This window comes from Mustela nivalis, assembly GCF_964662115.1.
Source record: "Mustela nivalis genome assembly, chromosome: 8".
Classification (NCBI taxonomy): Eukaryota; Metazoa; Chordata; class Mammalia; order Carnivora; family Mustelidae; genus Mustela; species Mustela nivalis.
In genome coordinates, this window is record NC_139027.1 from 5,390,053 (window position 1) to 5,409,915 (window position 19,863).

General features: G+C 57.7%; 3 long non-coding RNA genes across 3 annotated transcripts in view; 1 reads left to right on the forward strand and 2 right to left on the reverse strand.

The window, feature by feature from the left end:
- Window positions 1-10,666, reverse strand: part of LOC309870736 — a 34,992-nt gene extending 24,326 nt beyond the window's left edge. The window contains exons 1-4 of the long non-coding RNA XR_014314784.1: window positions 10,081-10,666; window positions 8,270-8,475; window positions 7,597-7,763; window positions 6,922-7,552 (exon numbers count right to left, since the gene is read on the reverse strand). This is a non-coding gene — a long non-coding RNA (uncharacterized lncRNA). The remainder of the gene's footprint in view (window positions 1-6,921; window positions 7,553-7,596; window positions 7,764-8,269; window positions 8,476-10,080) is intronic.
- Window positions 469-16,764, forward strand: LOC309870738. The gene is made up of 2 exons (XR_014314786.1): window positions 469-4,483; window positions 10,768-16,764. It is a non-coding gene; the product is annotated as an uncharacterized lncRNA (long non-coding RNA).
- On the reverse strand, window positions 11,771-14,852 carry LOC309870737. The gene is made up of 2 exons (XR_014314785.1): window positions 14,490-14,852; window positions 11,771-13,168 (listed from the first exon to the last, which is right to left on the reverse strand). It is a non-coding gene; the product is annotated as an uncharacterized lncRNA (long non-coding RNA).
- Window positions 16,765-19,863: the final 3,099 nt, after the last annotated feature.

Sequence of the window (19,863 nt, forward strand, 5' to 3'; positions counted from 1 at the left end):
CGACCTCTCCCCTGCCTTCCCTCCCACCCCACCTCTGCCCACTGCCCCTCCCCACCCCCTTAACTCCAAAAGACACTCCCTAGTTCTTTGCCCCTAACCTGTCAGATGAATCCCACCCTGCGGACCAGGACCACCTCTTCCAGGGAACCCTCTCCCCCCACTGTCGCCGGAAGAGCCCCTCTCGGGGTCTGCTTGCCCCTGGGTCGTGCTCCCTCAGTGCACCCGCCCAGCTTCATCTGCGGTAACCCTGCAGCTGGGTCCGGGCCCTCCTCTCTCGTTTCACTCTCTCCCTGGAGGTGAGCGCCCCCTCCACGGCCCCAGTTACTGTCCCGTACCCCAGCCCCCAACGTCCAGCCTGAATACACCTCCCAGATGCCACACGATCACCCCCCAGAAACTTCACACTCACCTTTTCCATACCCTCCACACACTCTCCACTTCTCCCTTCCCTACAACCTGTCCCTCAATTTCCTCCCCTGCATTGCTCACCCCTCCCTCCCTTGCCCACCAGTCTCCCTTTGTGCCGAACCGTCTGGACTTGGGGCTTCACACACGCTGTTCCCTCTATTGGAAACACGGTTCCTCCTTTGCCATCCCCTCCCCCAACTGTGAAATGATGAGGCCCTAAGTCCCAGGTCTCAGCTGAGATGCTACGTCTTCCACGGACCTCTGCCATCTCCCCCAGGTGAGCAGTAGGAGCGCCTGCCCCGGGTCCGTACCTCCCCCCACGCCCCCCATCCTGGAGCTGACATCTGGGTTATTCAGTGCAGGAGAATGTGAGACCGTGTCTCCCTTGCTTGTCATGACATTCTCAGCTACAAACACAGACCTGGTTCAGAAATGTTCCGGTTGGTTCAACCCTTAGTTGCACAAAACAGATGTTCACTCACTGGGTTGGCCTCTAAACCAGGAGCACCTGGAGGACAGAGACTCGTGTCTCTCCGTGTCCCAGAGCCTAGAACACAGCAAGCCTTAGTGAACACGGCTTCTGGGCCACTACGGCTGGAGGGAGCCGGGGTCTGCTGGGCTAACCAGGGCGCCATGATCCACCTGTGGCCAGGGGAAGAAGAGCAGCGGCGCTGGGTGACGGCGATTTGGGCCAATTTCACATGGGTCCCTGAGCCCCAAAGAAATGAGTTCAGACTGATGACATCAACTCCATTTTCAGCAGAAACGCAGCATCCTGGCTGCAGGGACAGCGAAGTGCCCCAGGGAGGATCTACTGGAATGGAGCCTTCCGTCATCAGACCTTCCCGTGCTGCCGGCAACAGGTCCCTGGTGAACGCCCGATGCTTTCATGAGACCAGAGTAACAGGGGCCCGACTGCCTGCCTGGCTGACCTTCAGAGCAGCCGCCAGCCCGGGCACCGGGGCAGAACCCTGGCCTCGAGCCCCAGCCACACACGCGATGCCGCAAACTGTGAAGAGCTGGGTGATGACCTTCGGGCCCCAGGCTTTGCCGGCAAATTCTGCCACCATGTCCCTGGCCACAAAAGGCTGCCCCGGTGGGGACCCACCTTCAACTAGCTGCCCTGAAATCGAATTAGCCTCTGAGAACACAGCAAGCAAGCCCCTTCGGCAGAGTCAGGACACGGAGAAACCCTAAAAATCGAAGGTGTGATCCAAGCCGCTCAACCCGAATGTGTGCACCTGCTGGAGGGGCCGAGCGCGGGCTGCTGCCCACCAGCCCGTGGATGGCTCCCAGCCCCAGCTGCTGGCTGTCCTTGCTTCCCCTCCCTGTCACCTCCCCTCACAGGCAGCATTAAAGCATAGGGGTGAGAGTCACACTCACCCCAGCGAAACACCATGTCACTCTCCTGGGAGCACGCAGCCCCCTGACGCTCTGGAGGGGGCGACCCTGGCCTGGAGAGAGTGGAGCGCAAGTAGCAATCAGACTTCTGGAGTTGGCAGAGCCTGACCAGTGACCTCGATTTACAAGCTGCTAGTCCCGGCTGAGTTACATAACCTCTCAGATGATCAGGTTCTCATCTTTAAAATGGGGGTAAGGATGGAACCAACTTCACAGGCATAAGAAGGCGGGCACATCGCTTATGCATGGCAGGGGTGACTTTGCTCTTCTCTTGGTATATTGGCCGTATTTTTATTGTCCCAAACAAACAGAATGGGTTGGTTTCGTGTCCTTTTGGCAGACCCAGTATATTTCCATCAGTTGCACGCTATCTCCTGCCCTGGGAGAGGCCAAGGGGAGAGGAGGGCCCCTACCTGCCACAGCCAAGCTTAGCCCCAGCGAGTCCCTCCTATTCACTGAACAGATACTGGTTGAGGTTCTGCAATCTAGTAGAGAGAGGGAGATAATGAACGATAAGCTCAAGACATAAATAAGTTATGTAGTAGGTTAAAGGTCCCGTGTATTCTGGGGGGAAGGAGCGGGGAAGGGGAATGGGAGGAGGAGGTGGTGGGGGCAGGTTGTACATTAAATGGATCAGTCAACATGGACCTCACTGAGAGATGAAGTTAGAGCAAAGCCTGGAGTCAGTCGGAGAGAAACCTGTGCAAAGATCTTTCCAGATGGTGGAGGGAATTGCTGGAACAAGGCTTGGAGAGGAGAGCGTGCCCAGCACGTCTGCAGATGCCTCCTCAATACAGACATCTGGTCTACTCCTTGACCCCTGGTTCTCATTCTAGGCATCTTCTTGCAACCATGATAGGGCTAAGCCCTGTTCACGATAGTCCAAGCCTGGCCATGTATAGTTGCTGAGGCCTTGCCTCCCTGACCTGCCCAGATGTCTCTGTATCACCTACTCCTGCGGGGAGATCCCTCAAAGGGACCTGCACTCCAGGACATGCCTCTTTGCTATCGCCGGCCCCGTGCTTACACCCTGATCAGCCTGCGGTATTAGACCTCCTCCTCCAGCCTCCAGTGGAGTTTTATCCCAATGGCCTCTTCAGGTCCAGCAGGAGGTCCCACTGCAGTGGTCCGTGCACCAACCTCTCCTCAGATGCTGTGGTTAACGAGGTCATGCAGCCAACTGTCCCCCATCACAGCTCACAGCCACCAGGAGTGCTGGGTGCAATGGAGGTAGCCTTAGAAAGGGAGGGCTCATGGGTAGTGAATGGAAGTGGTTGGGTGGGTGGAGAAGGTGTGCATGGACAGATAAAGGACAGATGGATGGCTCACAGATGAGCTGACTCCAGCAAAGAAAAACAGCCCTATACTTCCCCAAAAAGCATTCCGAAGAAGAATGTTCTTTCATCCCCAAAGCGCTTTTTCCAGAAACCCCACCCCCACAAATACAGCCGCCTCGGTTCCCAGCCCTCCACGCCAGACTCACAGCCAAAGTAACTTCACCGACCTCCCTAAGCCATTGGTTGTGGAGCTGGGGACACTTCATATATACTCCTCTAGCGTCTTGGTCCCAACTAAGGTGGGCCAGTCATCTTCAGATCCTTTTTAGTACTAGAATTATTCCTTCAAAGAAAGTTCGTGAAAAACCCCAGAAGACAAAAAAGAAATGTGAAGCTGGTCTAATCAAAGAGTAGATAAGGAACACGGCTAGAGCACCAGCCCTTACTCCATCCAGTCTACCCCTCTGCCCTGGACTCCACAAAGCAGCCTTTACAAGCCAGTCAGGAGACCCAGGGGGCTCCAGGAGAAGCAAGAGCTCATGGTGGCCTGTGGCTCATGGCTAGAGCAGAGTTACAGGAGATGGCTGGAGACTGTGGAGAGTGGAGTCTACGAGGAGTGTGTGTGTGTGTGTGTGTGTGAGAGAGAGAGAGAGAAGGAGAATGTGTGTGTGAGAGACAGAATGTGTGTGTGAGAGACAGAATGTGTGCAAGGGAGATTGTGTGAGTGTGTATGTGAGAGATGTATGTGTATGAGAGACGGAACGTGTGTGAGAGAAAGAATGCATGTGAGAGGGAGAATGTGTGCGTGTATGTGAGGGAGATTGTGTGTGTATGAGAGAGACCTGTGTGTGAGAGAGACCTCTGTGTGACAGAATGTTTGTGTGAGAGAAGAGAGGGGGTGTGTGTGAGAGAGAGAGAATGTGTGTAAGAGAGAGTTTGAGTGTGTATGTGAGAGACATATGTGTGTGAAAGACAGCATGTGTGTATGTGTTAGACTGTGTATGAAACAGTGTGAGTGTGAAAGGGTGTGTGAGAATATTAGTGTGTGAGTTGAAAGGATGTGTATGTATGTGAGAGTGTGAGTGTAAAGTGTGTGAGTGTGAAAGGGTATGTGGAAATGTGAGTGTGAAGGGGTCGTGTGAGTGTGCAGGTTATGTGTGACAATGCGCTTGAGAGAATGTGTGTGTGTGTGTGTGTGTGTGTGTGTGAGAGAGAGAGAGAGGTTGCGAGTCTATGGGTGTGAAAGGCATGCCTGAGTGTGTAAGACCGTGTGTGAGTGTGGACGGGAGCGTGTGCGGGCGTGTGAGAGCGTGGGTGTGCGTGAGAAGGAGGGAGCGGGCCCTTCAGGGTAGAGCTTCGCCGTCCGGCACCCGCGGGCGGCGGCCGTAAACCCGAAGGTAAACAGGCGGCCTCCGTCGCAGGAGCCTTCCGGGCCGGGCGCGGCGCCATAAGCGCTCTCGCAGCGCGCTCGGGCTGCGGCGACCCCAGCGCAGCGGCCGCACACGGAAGGGCTGGTCGTCCCGGCCGCGGCCCCATAAAAGCTTCTCCAAGGCCGAGCGTCCGGCTGCCGGCGCGGGTCACGGCCGGGTCTCGGTGACTGGAGGGCGGGGAGCCGCCCCGGGGGGGGGGGGGTCGCCTCGTGGGGAGGGGTCGCCCCGGGGGGGGGGCATCCGTGGGCTCGGGTCCGGCCAGCGGCCGCGCAGCCTCCCCCGCGGAGCCGAGCCCCCGAGGCCGCTCCCCCCCCCCCCCGGGGCCACTGGCCGGGAGCCCGCGCCTGCCTGGGCCGCCCTCAGGCCGCGCCTCCTGCGCCCTCAGAGCCGTCGGGACTCCGCGGAGCCGCGAGAGTCTGAGCAACTTTCTAGAAACCTCCTCAAGCACGCGGTCGGCCGTGGCCGCGCCCCGGACCAGCGCCCCCGCCCCCGCCCCCGCGTGGGGGGACCCGGGCGCCGGCCTGGACCCGGGGATCCTCCGCCGACGGAGCCGCCGACGGAGAGTCGGAGGGCGGCGGCCGCCACCCGTCCGCGAACACGACGGCTCGGGGCGGGAGCCGGGCCGCGCAGGCAGCCCCCGGGGGCCGGCGCCGGGCTGAGCCGCTCTCCCCGGAGCAGCCGGAGCTGGGGGCGCTCAGCTGTGTCCCGCGGCCGGGACCCACGAGGGGCGCTGGGCGTGGGGCTCCCGCGGGGCTGCGGCAGGGGGGCCTCACCGGATCGAGCCCGGGACAGCAGCCCCAGACAGGAAAGCGGGTGGCGGAGGAGTAACAGTTTCCGTAAAGATAGCAGGAGGGGGTGGAGAAGTGACAAAGTGACATTCTCGCGAGCACCGACAGACGCCAGGCCCCGGGTCAGATGCCTAGCACCTTCCTAAGTGTCTTCTGAGCGAGACCCTTCGCACCCGTTGGACCGATGAGGGAGCGGAGGTCCAGACAGGTTAAGACACTTGCCTGCAGCTACCCAGCTCATACGTCCAACGCTGGGACTGAACCCATCGAGACCATCAGTGGACCAGTTCGGGGCACAGAAGACGGGCACAGAGAGCCACAAGGGCCTGTCCTTTGTGGCCCAGGTGTCCCGCTGAGTATGTGAGGACCTTGTTCCCCATGCGGGAGCTTCCCCAGCAGAGTGGGATGGAAAAGCACAGAGCTCCCTCAAAGGACACCCGAGATCATGCGGCGGGCCAGCACCCAAGGTCTAAGAGTCACGGGGCCAAGTTCCCAGTGTCCAGGACACAGTGGGCCTCCACTCTGATAACATGCTCTGTCCAGCGAAGGACTGCATCTGCCCACAGTTATCCTGTTTTCGTTTTGTGATCATGAACTCACTGAGCTCTCGTCCAGTCGCGCCCGGAGAGCTGAACTTCCAGAGCCCCGCGGCCTCACCCACGTCGCACAGAGTGTGCAGACACTGTCAGCCGCAGAGCGAGGGGACCAGAGAGTGGGCTGGCCAGGGCGAAGTCAAGACTGGAGCCCCAGGAGCTAGCGATCGGCCCCTGGGGCCCAGGAAGTGGACAGGCATCAAGACCCAGTCTAAAATCTCTACGACCGACTCAACATCAGCCCCTCACGAGGGACTCAGAGCGCTTATCAGAGGAACAGGGGACACGGAGGTGGGCGGCTGGACACTCGTCCCGTGGCCAAGCTGGCCACTCAAGGGCGATGAGTAAACCCTCCACAAAACCGTTATCTCTCATAGGGAATGACGTTTGGGAGACAAGCTCTTTTTGAAAAAGCCCTAGGGCTGATGCTTTGCATCTGATTTGAGAGAAAGACATTTTCCCCAAAGTGTTTCTGAAATAGAGACAAGACAAACACCTTCACTGTGATTCAGTCATGTTCTCTGTGCCTAATTAATGAGCACGTACCCCAAGAGGTTGAGAAGTGTCGCCTATCACCTCTAGATTTTTTAAAGTGTGAGAACATCCAGACACCAGCGTGCTTCTAATTTCTGCTTGACACGTCAGGGCAGCAAATTTTTAAAATGAAAAATGTGTCACAGTCAAACTGCCGTTCCCTCCCTCCACACTAAGCACTGGTAGTCTTCATGAATCCGGAGTCCCACTCTCTCCGGGCACACACTGGCAGGTGCTGGGACAGCCCACCCATCAGACCACATTTTGCCACAGGCACAGCCAATGCCCGGCAGGGAGCCGTTTGATAAATGTTGATAGAAAGCCGGCTCTGGCCCAGGGTAAGCCCTTCACTGTCCTTGGCCTCCCTGCCACCTGCAGAAAGGGGACAGCCCAGCACAGGGACGACACAGGCCTGGATTCCTGCCCACCACACACTTGCTGTGTGGGAATAAAGACACCTCGCATAAAATGCTGATTTTATCTCTCTTACCTTAATGGTCATTTTACAGGAATACAAAGGCAGGAGGCAAAACATGTATAATTAGTGTCTCTGAACTTCATACTTCGATCTAGAATTCATGTTAAAGGATGCGGGACTGTCCTTATCACGGATTATGGCCTTATGGCGGGGGGCTATACTCCCCTGTAAGGATCCAGGGAGCAAGACTCGTGACGGAGTAAGTGCAGACGACTGTGCTCTCTCGGGGACGCTGGGATGGGTTTCACTGATTTCTCCACTAAAAAGTCTCAAAAGTTTATTTTCAAAAACGATTTACTTTTAGAAGTCCTCATCTTTGGCTGTACCTAAAAAATGATCAGCTTCATCCAAAATGATGTATTCGTTGTTCTAGAAGCTGCAGGTGCCCAGGGACCCACTGTGAGATGCACGGAATGGCCCCCGAGAAAACAGGTAAAAACCCAGAGCAGGATCAGGGGACACTTGGGAGAAGCTTCCAAGAGTGAAAAGTGTTCTCCCAAGGAAGCCGTGCTGCACCGTGGCCGCTGCTCCGCCTCGCTGGTCCTCGCCCCCATCCCCAACCCCGCCAACTCTGCAGCTGCTCCCTCCACCTCCCGCAGTACTAACCTGTCCTACTCGTGTTCTCCAGCCGCACACAAGGCACCTTCTCAAGACCACGGGGCTCTTTCTAAACCCCGGGTGCTCTACAGCACTGGTGGTCGTGCCCAGATAAGAAGGGAACCCAGGAATCTCGAGGCGTCCCAAACTGAGGCCACACCTCGCTTATACCATGAGTCCACGGGGGGAGGGGCTGGCCACACAGGTTCCAGGTGTGGAACCCAGCCTTGTCAACACGTGGCTTCCAGGGAGTTCTGCTGGACGGTGAGAAGAAAGCAGAGACCACATGTCAGCGCTGCTCACAGCCTGCTTGCTGGCTGCCACTGCCCCATGTCCCGCCTGGGACAGAAGACTTCTCGAGTCCCCAGGGAGAAGAGAGCCGGGAAGCTGGCCCACGCCGCTCTGGTCCTGCCTGTGAAGCTAAAGCTTCTGAGCTTCCCCTTCTAGGTAGGCCCTTCCCTCTGGCTGTCCACCGTCGTGGCCTCTGTGCAGACCTGCCTTCTGCTCCTGCTTGCCCCTCAGCCTCAGTGGGGCTCCTCCTCATCCCAAATGCCCTCTGCCCACAGGCTGGGCTCCATAGCCCACACCCCTGCCGCCAGCACGCCCTGATGTGGGATCCTCTCAGCACCGCCCCGTCCCTGGCTGGACTAAAAACGCTTAGGACAGACATCAGACCTCCCTCCTGCCTCCTCCAGCCCCAAAGCACTCCTCCCAGAGCCTGCAGGCCTATCTGTCCAGCTTCCGGAGCCCCGTAAACACGCACCTGCTGCACTTGTTCCCGAGAGTCTGGAAGGAATTGTCCCTAAGCTGGAGGGTCACGCGTTCACTGGACAGGCAGGTGCAAGAAAGCCATGGCTCTACGTGGAGCTGCTGGAGTCCTGCCACCGGGCACACTGGCATGAAGGCTCCAGGACCTGCCAGGCTACAGATTCTCCACTTCGTGGACACGGGCACGTGGAGAAGCATTCCCTGAGACATGTCACAAGAAAAGATGTCACCCGGTCTATTCATTTTCAGTTGCTGCTCTCACAAATTATCACAGACCAGACGGCGTCAAACAATACAAATTTATCACCTTACAGTTCTGGAGCCAGAAGTAACAAAAGGGTCTCCCTGGGCTAAAAGCAAGATGTTTACAGTCTCGTTCTCTCGAGCACTTCCAGGGCACAATCTGTTTCCTCGTGTTTCCCAGTTTCTGGAGGCTGCCCACGCTCCTTGGCCTCTGGCCCCTTCCACCGTCAAAGCCAGCAGTGGCCATCGGAATCACATGCTCGCTCCCGCAGTGACTGTGACAGGCTTAGGGAACCTTGTGACTACACCAGGCCCATCTGGGTAATCCAGGACAATCTCCTCATCCCAGTATCCCTGACCCAACTGTATCGGGGCCATGTCCGCGGACTCTTAAGTTCACGGAGCTTAGGGTGTGGGTGTCTTCGTGTCTGCCGACCTCGGTCCAAGGAAGGTGTGCCCCTGGGACATGCCGTGAGTCAGGGGACTCCCACCGCTCCCGGCCAATGGGGTGGCCTCTGGGCCCACCCCGTGTCATCTTCGTGATCACTGAGCAGCACCGCCTGGCAGCCGTGGGCTTAAGGACCTTCCCGGGAACTGGGGTCCCATGCGGCACAAGCAGAAAGACGGGACGGTCTGGGGGAGGCAGCATTTCTGCTGCTCTGTGAATCACATGAGGGAAAGAGCTGGAAGGGGTGGGTCTGAGGAGTGGCCACAGCTCCATGAGGGAGAGGAGGCTGGAGGCCCTGCGCGGCTCTGGTGGCGGGAAGCCGCGGGCAGCGAGGACATCCTGGACATAGAGGGTCTCAGAAATGGAGGAGAGGCTCAGAGTGGGGTGCTGAGCCCTGGGGGCCTCCAAGACGCCAGGCCTCTGTCAGATTGATGGTGGGACAGACTCTTGCCGCACACCCTGGAGGGGGGGGTGGGGGGGCACTGTGGGCGAGAAGCAGAGCGGCCCTCTGCAGGGGACGTGGGAACAGCACGGAGCTGGACGCACCATAGTGGCAAGCAAGGGAGGCTCTCGCCTGAGGCTCGGCCTCCGCAGGACCAGCTCCTGGCCCAGAGTCCAGACCCTCTGAACACAGAGACATTCTTTACCATTTCAAGACTCCAGGAATCCAGAGTCAGCAGTGCCGGGATGGGCCGGCATCCTGCAACACCGACCAGGCCGCCCCACCGGCCAGAGGAAAGCGCCGTCCTCTCGTTCACAGAGCCCGCGAGGCCGTCCAAGGCCACACTGCCGGGTCACTGTGGTGTGGGCTGGCTCCCCTGCTCCTGCTTCGTCCCTGATGACCGCCTGAGAGGGGCAGACCCAGAGGCGGGATCTAGGCCCCCTGTTTCGTGCCAGGGCCTGCAAGCCTCCTCTCCAGCAGCTTCAGGAGGCCCCGGGGGAGGCATCAGGAGCCCCATGCCTGGCTCAGCCACTGTTTCTAGCAGCAAAGCGTCTGCCGGCCAGTTAACCTCCCTGAGCTGTGGCTCCCCCCGCCCCCCACCCGGAGACTCGGGTCGGGCAACTCCCACCTCCCAGAGGCGGCAGGATGTCCCTGAGCCCTCCCTTCCCCTCACCTTGCTCCTTCTCCTTACCACCAAGGTCAAATCACGCCAGACTGATCTTCCTGATCAGCCCAACTAATTTCCCGTCCTGGCAGTTTCCAAAGCAAAATGCCTTGTTTCGGGGGCCGCGATCTGAGCTTCCTGTGGTCTTCCCGTGTGGGCCGCACAGCAGCGGGGGCGGGTGAGGAGCGGGGTCAGCCCGAGGACCCTGGCTGGCTCGACCCATTGCAGTGGCACAAACAGCGTAATGATTAACTCCCGTCCAGCGCCGTCAGCCTCCCACACACATTCATGAGATGCTAACCGCTCCGGCTCGCTCCGCAGAGCTGGCCGCTCACATTACAAGAGGACCGACATACTTGGCTTCTGAGTCACTCACGGACACGATCTTTCATGCCTTTGCAGGGCGATCTCTCACCAGGAATCACGGATGATGTATGTGTCAACAACCCCTGTGCCAGCTTGACTTCCCTGGGCCTCCCGTGCACCCCTCCTGCCCCGGGGCTGTCTCTGCTTCTCCCCTCTCCCATCCTTGCCTCTAACCCAGATGCCCTGGTTCTCCTTGGGCACCGCAGCCCCTCCCAGAGAGCAGCCCGCAGCCACAGCCCTTGACGCCAACCTGGTCCTTCCCTTCCCCCACGGACTCCCTCTTAACACCCCTGAGTCCTAAAGGGACTCTGCATTTTCTCCCTCCTCCAGGGCGCCCGGCTGGCTTAACAGGGAAAGGCTGCTCACCCTCATGGATCCCTCAATGAAGCGCAAATACTCTCAACCCTCTCCGCTCGCTCCTGTGCTTTTGCCTGCACTTAGGCTTTGTAAGCTCCCCCTACGGGTGGCCCCAAACCTCAATCCCTCCTCAGGTTCTCAAGACCTTGCAGCATCGGGGTCCAGCGGGATGCGGACAGCAGCCCTCACCTCTTCAGCCTCCCCCGCGAACCTAATACGGAACTGTTCAAGGACACAGCCGAAGCAAGGTGAAAACTTGGTGTGTTCCATTTCCCATGGCTCTCATGGCAAGTTCCTACACACGGGGTGGCCAAAACAAGAGATTTACTTTCTCTACAGTTCTGGTGGCTAGAAACCCGAAATCGAGGTGTCAAGAGGGCTCTGCTCCCTCCAAAGAATCTAAAGCAGGATCCCTCCTTGCCTCTTAGCTTCTCTGGTTGCCAAGAACCTTTGACTTGAAGGCCAATCCCTTCAGCCTCCACCTCATCACCACACGGGGCTCTCCTGACCTTCCCTGTGGACGTGTCCGATGTCCCCTCTTGTCATAAAGACACCCGCGGTTGGATTAGGAACACCACCATGACCTCCTCTTACTTCGGTTATATTTTCAAAAACTCTAGGCCCAAGGAAAGTCACGTTTACAGGTACCAGGGGTTAGGTTCTGAACTTACCTTTTTGAGGGACACAGTTTCTTCCCGCAACACTAGTCCCATATCTGCCTAAGCCTAGTTTTCTTATCTTGAAGATAACAACACCCCCGACATCCCTCCCCGCTCCCCACCAGGAGGGAAGAGTGAAAGCAAGAAGGTAGAGCCCAGATACTTCCTGGCACAGATTTCTCAACCTTTTTCCGGCAAAACCCACAAGACTTTCTGGCAGGAATAACTGCGGGTCCACCAGCTGCTTCTCCTTCTTCCGTCTTTCTCTCTCCTGAAAATGTATCAGAGCGAGAGTACACACTAGACAAAGCCTGGAATTGGTGCTTACTTCTACATTTTTTTAATTAAGGAATCATTGGCAAACTTGGCCACTTTGCAAGGAATAACAATTTTCTTTGAAACATGGATTGTCCTGAAACAATCCAGAACCATCCGTTGGGGTAGAGCACAGAGTTATTCAACAAGCGTCCGGCTGCCCCACCTTCCACAGGGCCCACGGCAGCAGAGCGGTTCCTTGAGGACTCAGGTCTGGGGTTGGACGGTCCGGCCGAATCCCAACTCCCCGTGAGTCGGCCCCACCACGGCAGGCCAGTCCTGTCAGCCATCTGAGCCTCGGTCTCTCGCCCATGAAACACGAGCACCCGCGTCGTGGCGTAGAGTCTGCCTGGGAGACAGGACGCACCTGCAGACACTGAGCGCCGACCCATTTGCTGCTGGAGCTGGGCAGTCCCTTCCCTGCCTGGTGGAGACCCCCGCATGGAACCCGAGGTCAAGGCCAGAGGTCTTCTGTTCAGTACTTGAAGGCCTTGCTCAACTCAACAAGAGGCCATTGGCTGAGTGTTTGCTGGGCCTTGGGGACTCCAAAAAGCCACCTGGGGTCAAGTCTCTGCAGAAGCTGGAGATCAGGGACTGGGATCTCGGAAGACTCTGAGCTGTGGTCAGAGCCGACACCCAGCTAAACAGAGGAAATGGCTCCCTGAGGGCCCCTCCTCTCCCAGACATGCCTCCCTCCCCCACCGCTGCTCAGAGGGTACTGAGATTTCGGGGAGCTCTACAGTAGAAACCCTGTCCTGGGATTCCTAGTGGGGCCATGACTGCAACCATGTTTCTAACTCCAGTGAATTCAAACTGATTTGTTCTGAAAATGCCACGGGAGGATTTGAGAATTCGAAGACTCCGGGTGGTTGGGAATTCAGACCAGCTGCCTTGGGCCCTCTGCGCGCCCCAGGGTCTCTCTGTGCCCAGTTGGCCTCCGAGGGTCCCCGGGCCCCCAGGGTTCCTCTGCCCATATTCCCTGTTTTTAAAGCATGTTAGAGACAAAGCTGCCAACTTCTTCCTTCGCTGCATTCTCCTCCCTCGCATTCCTAAAATGCTCTCTGCGTCTCCGTGGCCCGCACTGCTTCTGTTGACACTGCACGAAACTGGAGGCTTTGGGGAAAACTGGTAAGAACAGACAGACAGACGCACCAAGGAGAGAGGAGCTAAGGTCTTGGTCGGACGCTGGCGCGCGGCCGGGGGGAAATGGTCCCGCAGCACAGGGCGCGTGACCCGGAATCGCGGCCGCGCGGTTGCCGACCTCCTCCTTCGGTACCGCTCGTTCGGCGTCTCCGGGTCCCGATCTTTCCTGCGTGGTCCGGTCCACTTCATTAGCCGCGTGTTGCTTTCTCCATGCGGGCAGGGCTGGGTCTTGTTTTGTTGGTGAGGGAGTTTGTTCCCTTTTATGGAAAAAAAAGTTTTTCTCGCGCGGTAGATGGGAAAGCGAACAGACGCAGTAAAAGCAAGTTTCTGAACACGGAGAGAGGCGGGAGCCCGTTTCAGGTTGGTTTCCACACAGGGACCGCCCACCCCATCATCCCGCACGGGGAGGCACAAGAGGAAACTTGTCCTCGCAGGAGGGGAACAGCTCGGCTGGCGTTTTGCACCTGGGAGCATGGCCACGCTGCTTTCTCCATGGAGGTGTCTGGCCTCCTGAGCCCTGGTCAGTGACCAGGGAACTGACACAGGAGTCCCCCAAAGGTACAGGAAGGGCCTCTGCCTCCGAGTGCCCAAGTGCCCCCTTAGTGGGGTGGTGTCCCTCACAGCCGCGGATTCCTAGCAGTAACAGGCACCTTCTAGGGGCCCAGGCAGGTTCTGGAAATTGATTGCCTTCTGCTCCTCACTGACCAGTGTTAAACCAGAGGTGCTGATTTTTTTTGTCCCGTATTCCTGATTTCAGAATCAAAGAACTGACAGGCTAGATCCTCAGGGTCTGTCAGAAAAGGGATCCTCAGCTCGGGTATCGCCACACGCTACAGCTTCTCTGCCCCACCCCCCAACACCTTGAAGTCCCCTCCTCGGTAAAGACTTTCCAGGGCTCAAGCAATCCTGGGAAAACCTGACCCCTCACCCCCTTTCCCTCCCTCTCTGCACACTCCCCTTCTGTGGGTGCAGACATGCCTCCCTGAAGGGGTCCCCTAGAAAATGTCCCCCGGAAACAGACCCCTCTGAAGCCTCCAGGGGCTCCAAAGCCTGGCTTTTAAAGCTCTCCAAAAACTGGAGGCCCGTAATCTAACACTCCTTTCTGATAAGAGCCCCTGCCCTGTCCTTTGCCCAAATACAATGGTCCTCATTAGCTTTCAGTTGGGGCTTTGAACTCCACACAAAACCCTGGCCTCCCCACCCTGGCCTGCCTGCCCGCTGCAGCCGGCCTGGGGCCCCGCTGCCCAGTCAGCATTTCCTTTGTGGCCGCCTCTGAAGGTGTTTATAATGGAGCCTTTTTCTGCCCCATACGCAGCCCCATAGGTGAAATCTCAGCCGAGTACGATGTTCTGCTTCCCAAACACCAATGTCTGAGACGAGGTTAAGCCGCTTTCAAGCAGGACCAGGTTCTGGCGGTCGGGAGGGGACAGGTGAGCTGGGTGGAGGGCCCATGAGCACTTGGAGAGGCCAGTGGGAAAGAGGCTGGAAAGGGGCCTCCGGCACCGTTTCTCCCTCTGGCCCCAACCTACAAGCTACAGGCCGTGTTCCAAAAAATCACCAGGAAGTTGCATGACTCGCAGGTAAAATACCCTTGTCCCTCAGAAGCCGGGCGTAGATGTCCTGGGGGGTCCCATTCTGCCACAGAATTTGATGTGTCCTTGGACTCACTGGCCTCTCTCACTCATGAAGTCATCGTGCCCGCCAAGTCCCAGAAAGGGGGTGGTGTGGCTCCAGGGGGAAGAGGGGCCAGACAGGGTCGCCCTCCCCTCTAGACTCGGGGCACATGGGAAGGCGTGCAGGGCGGACCGCTTTCAGTTAAGGCTCACCCCTCCCCGCCCGGCCCCCCCACCCGCAGGCCTCCGCTTTCCCTCCCCTGTCCCTGGTGCTCTCTCCTCGCTCCCTGCAGCCTGGCCCCGGGGGGCCGGTTTGCTCAGTGCAGTAGAGGAGCAGCAGGTGCATGGCCCTGCCCCAGGCGGCGGAGGGACAGCAGGCACTAGGAGCGTTGCCTTCGTGGACATTTCTTCCTCGGTGAGACGCAGCACTGAGGCCCTAGGCCAGCTCGAAAGGTCTCCTGTGCACGTGTGCGCATTTTTTAAAAGAAATTCTTGAGAACCCAAATGAATACCTACCTGATAGACTTTCAGGCCGCGCCATGGGGCGTGATGACATCACGTGGGAGCATGATGACATCATGTGGGGCTTGATGGGGTCAGGTAAGGGGTGCGATGTCATCGCACATTTTCCAAGAAGATACCCAAGGCCCGCCGCTCCATAACACGCTCTCCTCAGCTGTCCCCACCGCTCCCCCCTCCCACCACCGCACATCCCCCTACATCCCCACCCCCCACGCCCATCCCCCCGCCACCACAGACATTGCAAAGCCCCAGGCCTTACCTGATGCTTCTTAGGTCGGCGCTACCCCAGCGCTACCCCAGCTTCCTCGGCAGAGGAGGCGAGAGCGTCGGAGTGACTGCCTGTAAGTCCGTGCGCTGTCCCAGCTGGGACTGCCGGGTTCTGCGAACCCCCGGATTCCCAAACCCCAGATCGGCACACAGCTGAGGAGGCACCCCACCCCTCCCCATGTCCTGGGTTGGGGGACACCAAGTACTGGTCTAATCAGTGCAGCCAGCCCCACGAAGAACTCTTCAGAACTCGCGGAGTCCCCCTCCACGCATCGAACCGACCCAGTGCCCTCCCTGAGCTCCCGTCCAAGCCAGTAAGCGTCCTGTAGCGTCACCCCGACAGGACCGTGCTACCTCCGGAGCGCACCTGCTATAGTGACCGCAAACCTGGGCCCGGGAGGAAGACCTGGGCCACGACCCAATTAAATTCTCCACAGCAGATTTTCTCTATTCTTTAGTAGAAAAGTACATACAATGAGTGTGTAACACGTATTTCCTAAGTGAAGGCTTATCCTCCTATATACGGACAACTTTTCAGCAAGTCGTTATCCCAAAACGCAAGGGTCCCTGCAGGGATCATGGAGCATAATTTAAAGCATGGCAGGGCCTCACCAGGACATCTTGCAAGAGGTCAGACCGGGCAGCCGCTGTCCTCTATCAGCAGGGCCCAGTCTGCCCACAGAGCTAAGCACACCCAAGCCTCGCCCTAGAGCCTGGCACGTGGGCATCCGGCACTGAGCTGGTCCCTCCGGCTACAGAGTGTTCCAGCTTTTTCCTCCTCCTCTCCCTGCCCCCTGCGGCCCAATAGCCTGAACTTGAGAACGTCACAGGGAAAGACCCTGAGAGCAACAGCCTTGCCCGTCATCTCCCAAGTCCTCAGCACCATCACCAGAGCAGCAGGCGACCCCCCGAGGCCCCGTGCCCTACCAGCCTGCACCCTGGGCAGCGCCCATCGCCGGGCTGGGGACTCGTCTGGTTCAGTGGTTCTCAGCCAGGGTGATTTGGGCCATCCCAGGGGAAGGAGGCTGCTCTCGGCATGGGAGGGGAGGCAGGGATGCTGCTGAGGGTCCCACAGCGCAGAGGCTCGCCCCCTGCAGCACAAAATGATCTGTTCTGGCGGTGGAGATGAGGCGAGGTGGACACACCCAATCCCAAAGGGAACCATGTCAGGCGTCGGTCGGGCTTGGACCGTGGCTCCGGGACTCTGAGAGCCCCCGTGCCTGGGGGGCTGGGGGCAGACGTCCCAGCCGCTGGTCTGCCGGAGAGGTGAGAAGCGTGGGCTACCGCTGCAGTCGGCAGGGCTCTTTCCACCCCTTCCTCTCTGAGACATAAAACCTCCTGCTTCCACAGCTTTAAATTAGGAATATTTGGTGGCATGATCATGTATGTTTAAAACCAAACAGAAATTTCCTGTTCCCCGGCGCAAAATAAAATTCAACTTTATAAAAGGGCCTGTGAAATCTCATAATCAAGCCCATTAGCCAAGCAAAATGCTTCACTTTGATTCTGTGGTGTTTAGCTTTCTTTTCTTAGCACTGCCTCATTAGCCCGCTTCTCCAGCCTGCTTCTCAAAATTGCTTAAAAAGAAAACACACGACTTGAAAGGACAAGATACGAGGGAAACACCCCTCCCCCTTCCAACGTGGAGGCTTTGGGGGAGCGGGAAGGTGGGGGCACCGGGAAAGGCCACATGGCCCCGGACTCCACGGCTTGCCCCGGCGCTGGGGATCTTCTGCATTTTTGCTCCCTGGCCTCATGGCTGGCCTCGCTAATGTCCAGCTCTTTGCTGCTTCAGAAGACCAGATTTTCTTGATTAATAACAAAAGGTTTTGTTGGGCTCGGAGCTGTTTCCCACCATCTCTATGCAAACCCCGGCAACACAAACTGTGTACATTAGCATTTCAAGGCACTTCCTACTACGGATGGCCAGAAAAGCCCCTCTTGGTGGGTAAAATCCATTTTGTCCTCTCTTGTGACATCTGTTCGAACTTTTAAAGCCAGAAAGGAAACTAGATAATGCCAGAGCCTCTGATTTACAGCCCCGGCCCTTCGCACGCCGCGCGCTCTCCAAGCACCAGCCGTTCCGGCCTCGCGCGTGTTCCCTGCACCTGGGCGGGGGGACACGGACGCGACTCCGGAAGACCTTCTGGGCTTCTTCAGACCTTTCGACGTCTTTTTCCCAATTTCTTAATGACCCCGCCAACGACTCCCAAAACTCCCAAAGCCACCAATCTTAAGGCGCCACGTTTTTTCCCAAGAAAATGTAAATGCTGATGGGTGCCCCTGCCCCTGGGCTGCTTGTCTCTTCCCCCTACCCCCCCCCCCCGACGCTGCGCAGGCTTCAGGGACGCGAGGAAATGGAGCGCACTCGCTCAGGCGGTTGAAATACGTCCACCGAGGTGGAGGAAAAGCCCCACAAGCGATGGGATAAAAAGGGAAAGACAGAAGTCCATCAGATGGCCGCCGCCTCCTCCCATCTGCGCCGTGAGCTCTGGGGTCCCTCACACTGGTCAGCCCCGAAACAAAGCTGAAGGCAGATTCCAGCCGGTTTCCCATTCACTATTCATTCAGGGGTCCGTCCGCTCCACACGCATTCAGCCAACCGCTGGGTTAAATCAGGGCCTTCTCCCAGGATTGGCATGATAATGAAGCCACGGGCGCTGCTCTCTGAAAAGACCGCCTTTTCACCCCGTGGAGGTCCGAAAATCATCTCATAACATCACAACATCTGTGCACAGGGCTCCTGCCTTTTGGAGCCTGGTATCCTCATCCTGCGTTCCAGCCTCCCAGGAGCCGGAAGGGTCCCGCTCCTTCCCCCGGCCTGACCTGCGGTCTGGAGGCTGAGTCTCCCCAAAATTGCTGTTTGGTCATTTCTGGGGTATTCGAGGTGGGCTGTAGAGGTCAAGCCTGGCCCTGAAAGTCGCTCTCCAAGAGCCTTATAATTAACTGGGTAAAAAAGTCACGCCAACAACAGGGGTGCTTGGTGGAGGACGGGGAGGAAGGAGAAGTTGGGATGCATTTTGTTGAGATTCTAGCAAATGACATTTGCTCAACTAATAAGTATATCTGAACTTCATTTAAACTGGCCCAGGTCAATAAAATCTAAGGGGAACTGGTGAGGTTGGGGGGATCATAGACAGACTAGACCATCTGCAACTTATATGTGTTCTGCCTGATACAATGATTTCATTTAATTTGATTTGACATTTAAGAGGCTTTTTGGAAGAGAAAATGAATATTTCTATATTCTATCTGCAATAACCTCACCTGACTCCGCACACAGCCAAGAAGAATAAATGTCACATTCGTGGCAAACAGTCGTGGGCCCTCTTGGAGGCGGCGCCTGGGGGCAGCAAGCCGAGGGCCCTCAGTGAATGTTCCAGGGGCCGATCTGAGGGCCCGCCAGGCTCTGAGTGCTCTGGTTGATTTTTTTTTGTTTTTTCCCTGTGTCCAAATTCAAGTGATGCCTTGGGGAGAATGTTCTTGACCACGTATGAGAGAGACAGAGGGCGGCTTGTGCAAACAGGCAGCCAGGAAGCCAGACTCGCGGAGACACGAGGCCAATGTGACCCCAGCCCCTCACTGATGCCCCGTTCTCTCATCAATACTTTTCAAAAGCCCGTAGATCAAGTTCGAACTGCTCTGACATCACAAGACCTGGAAATGCAACTGCGGCAGATAATATTCCTTCAGCCATCCTTGAAAGAAAAAAGCTATCTGCTTGCTGACCTCTGGGAGTCACAGGCTCAGGAGACAAGAAAACAGGAGGCAGAGGCCCCTCGGGGTGACAATACTCCTCTGGGCCTCTGCCCAGAACACGGGGATGAGATTCACAGGATGCGTCTCAGAAACATCTCCGAACCGGGCCCCTGCTCACCCCTCCAGTCACCAGCTGGGCTCACCTGGGAAACCACACCGACCCCCTAAAACCAGATTTCCTGAACCAGCCGTCCCCCGATTCAGCCTCCACTGGGCAGCCCAGCCAGACCCCCGAAGTCGTGCCCAGAAGACTCGCAGCCTGACAGGGACCTGGATCACACACCTCCTGCCCCGAGAACTGTCCAAGATTCCTCGCTGTTACACAAGCGCAGTCTGTAGTTACAGCAGACCCAGCAACCCCATACAGGGTCTGCGGGGTTGAGGGGATCTGCCTATGGGGGCTCTTGCCCGAACTTCAAAACCATGTTCTGAGCACTTGGGACTCCAGAAATCCCACTGCAAGTGGCCCAGCAGGCTTCCCACTGGGTGTGTCCCAGGCAGGAGGACCCCAAGACTAGAGGATCTGTAGTGGGCTGTGGGTCTGGAGTTTGGTTCAAGGACTGCTTGCCAGGCCCTTCATGACTACACAGACCCAAGGCCAGCAGAAGAAGGGGCAGGGGGCGGCGGGGGGGACTGTGGGCCAAGGGCCTCTGCTACCCCCTTGCCCTGGGCCCCAGGAGCATCAGAGGTGGGTCTGCCCCTGCTAGTGGTTTGTCCTTCTCCTCAGGGCAAGAGCGTCAGGGCCGAGGGAGAGCCCGTGGCGGCCTGTCCTGGGCCTCAGAGGCTCTTCC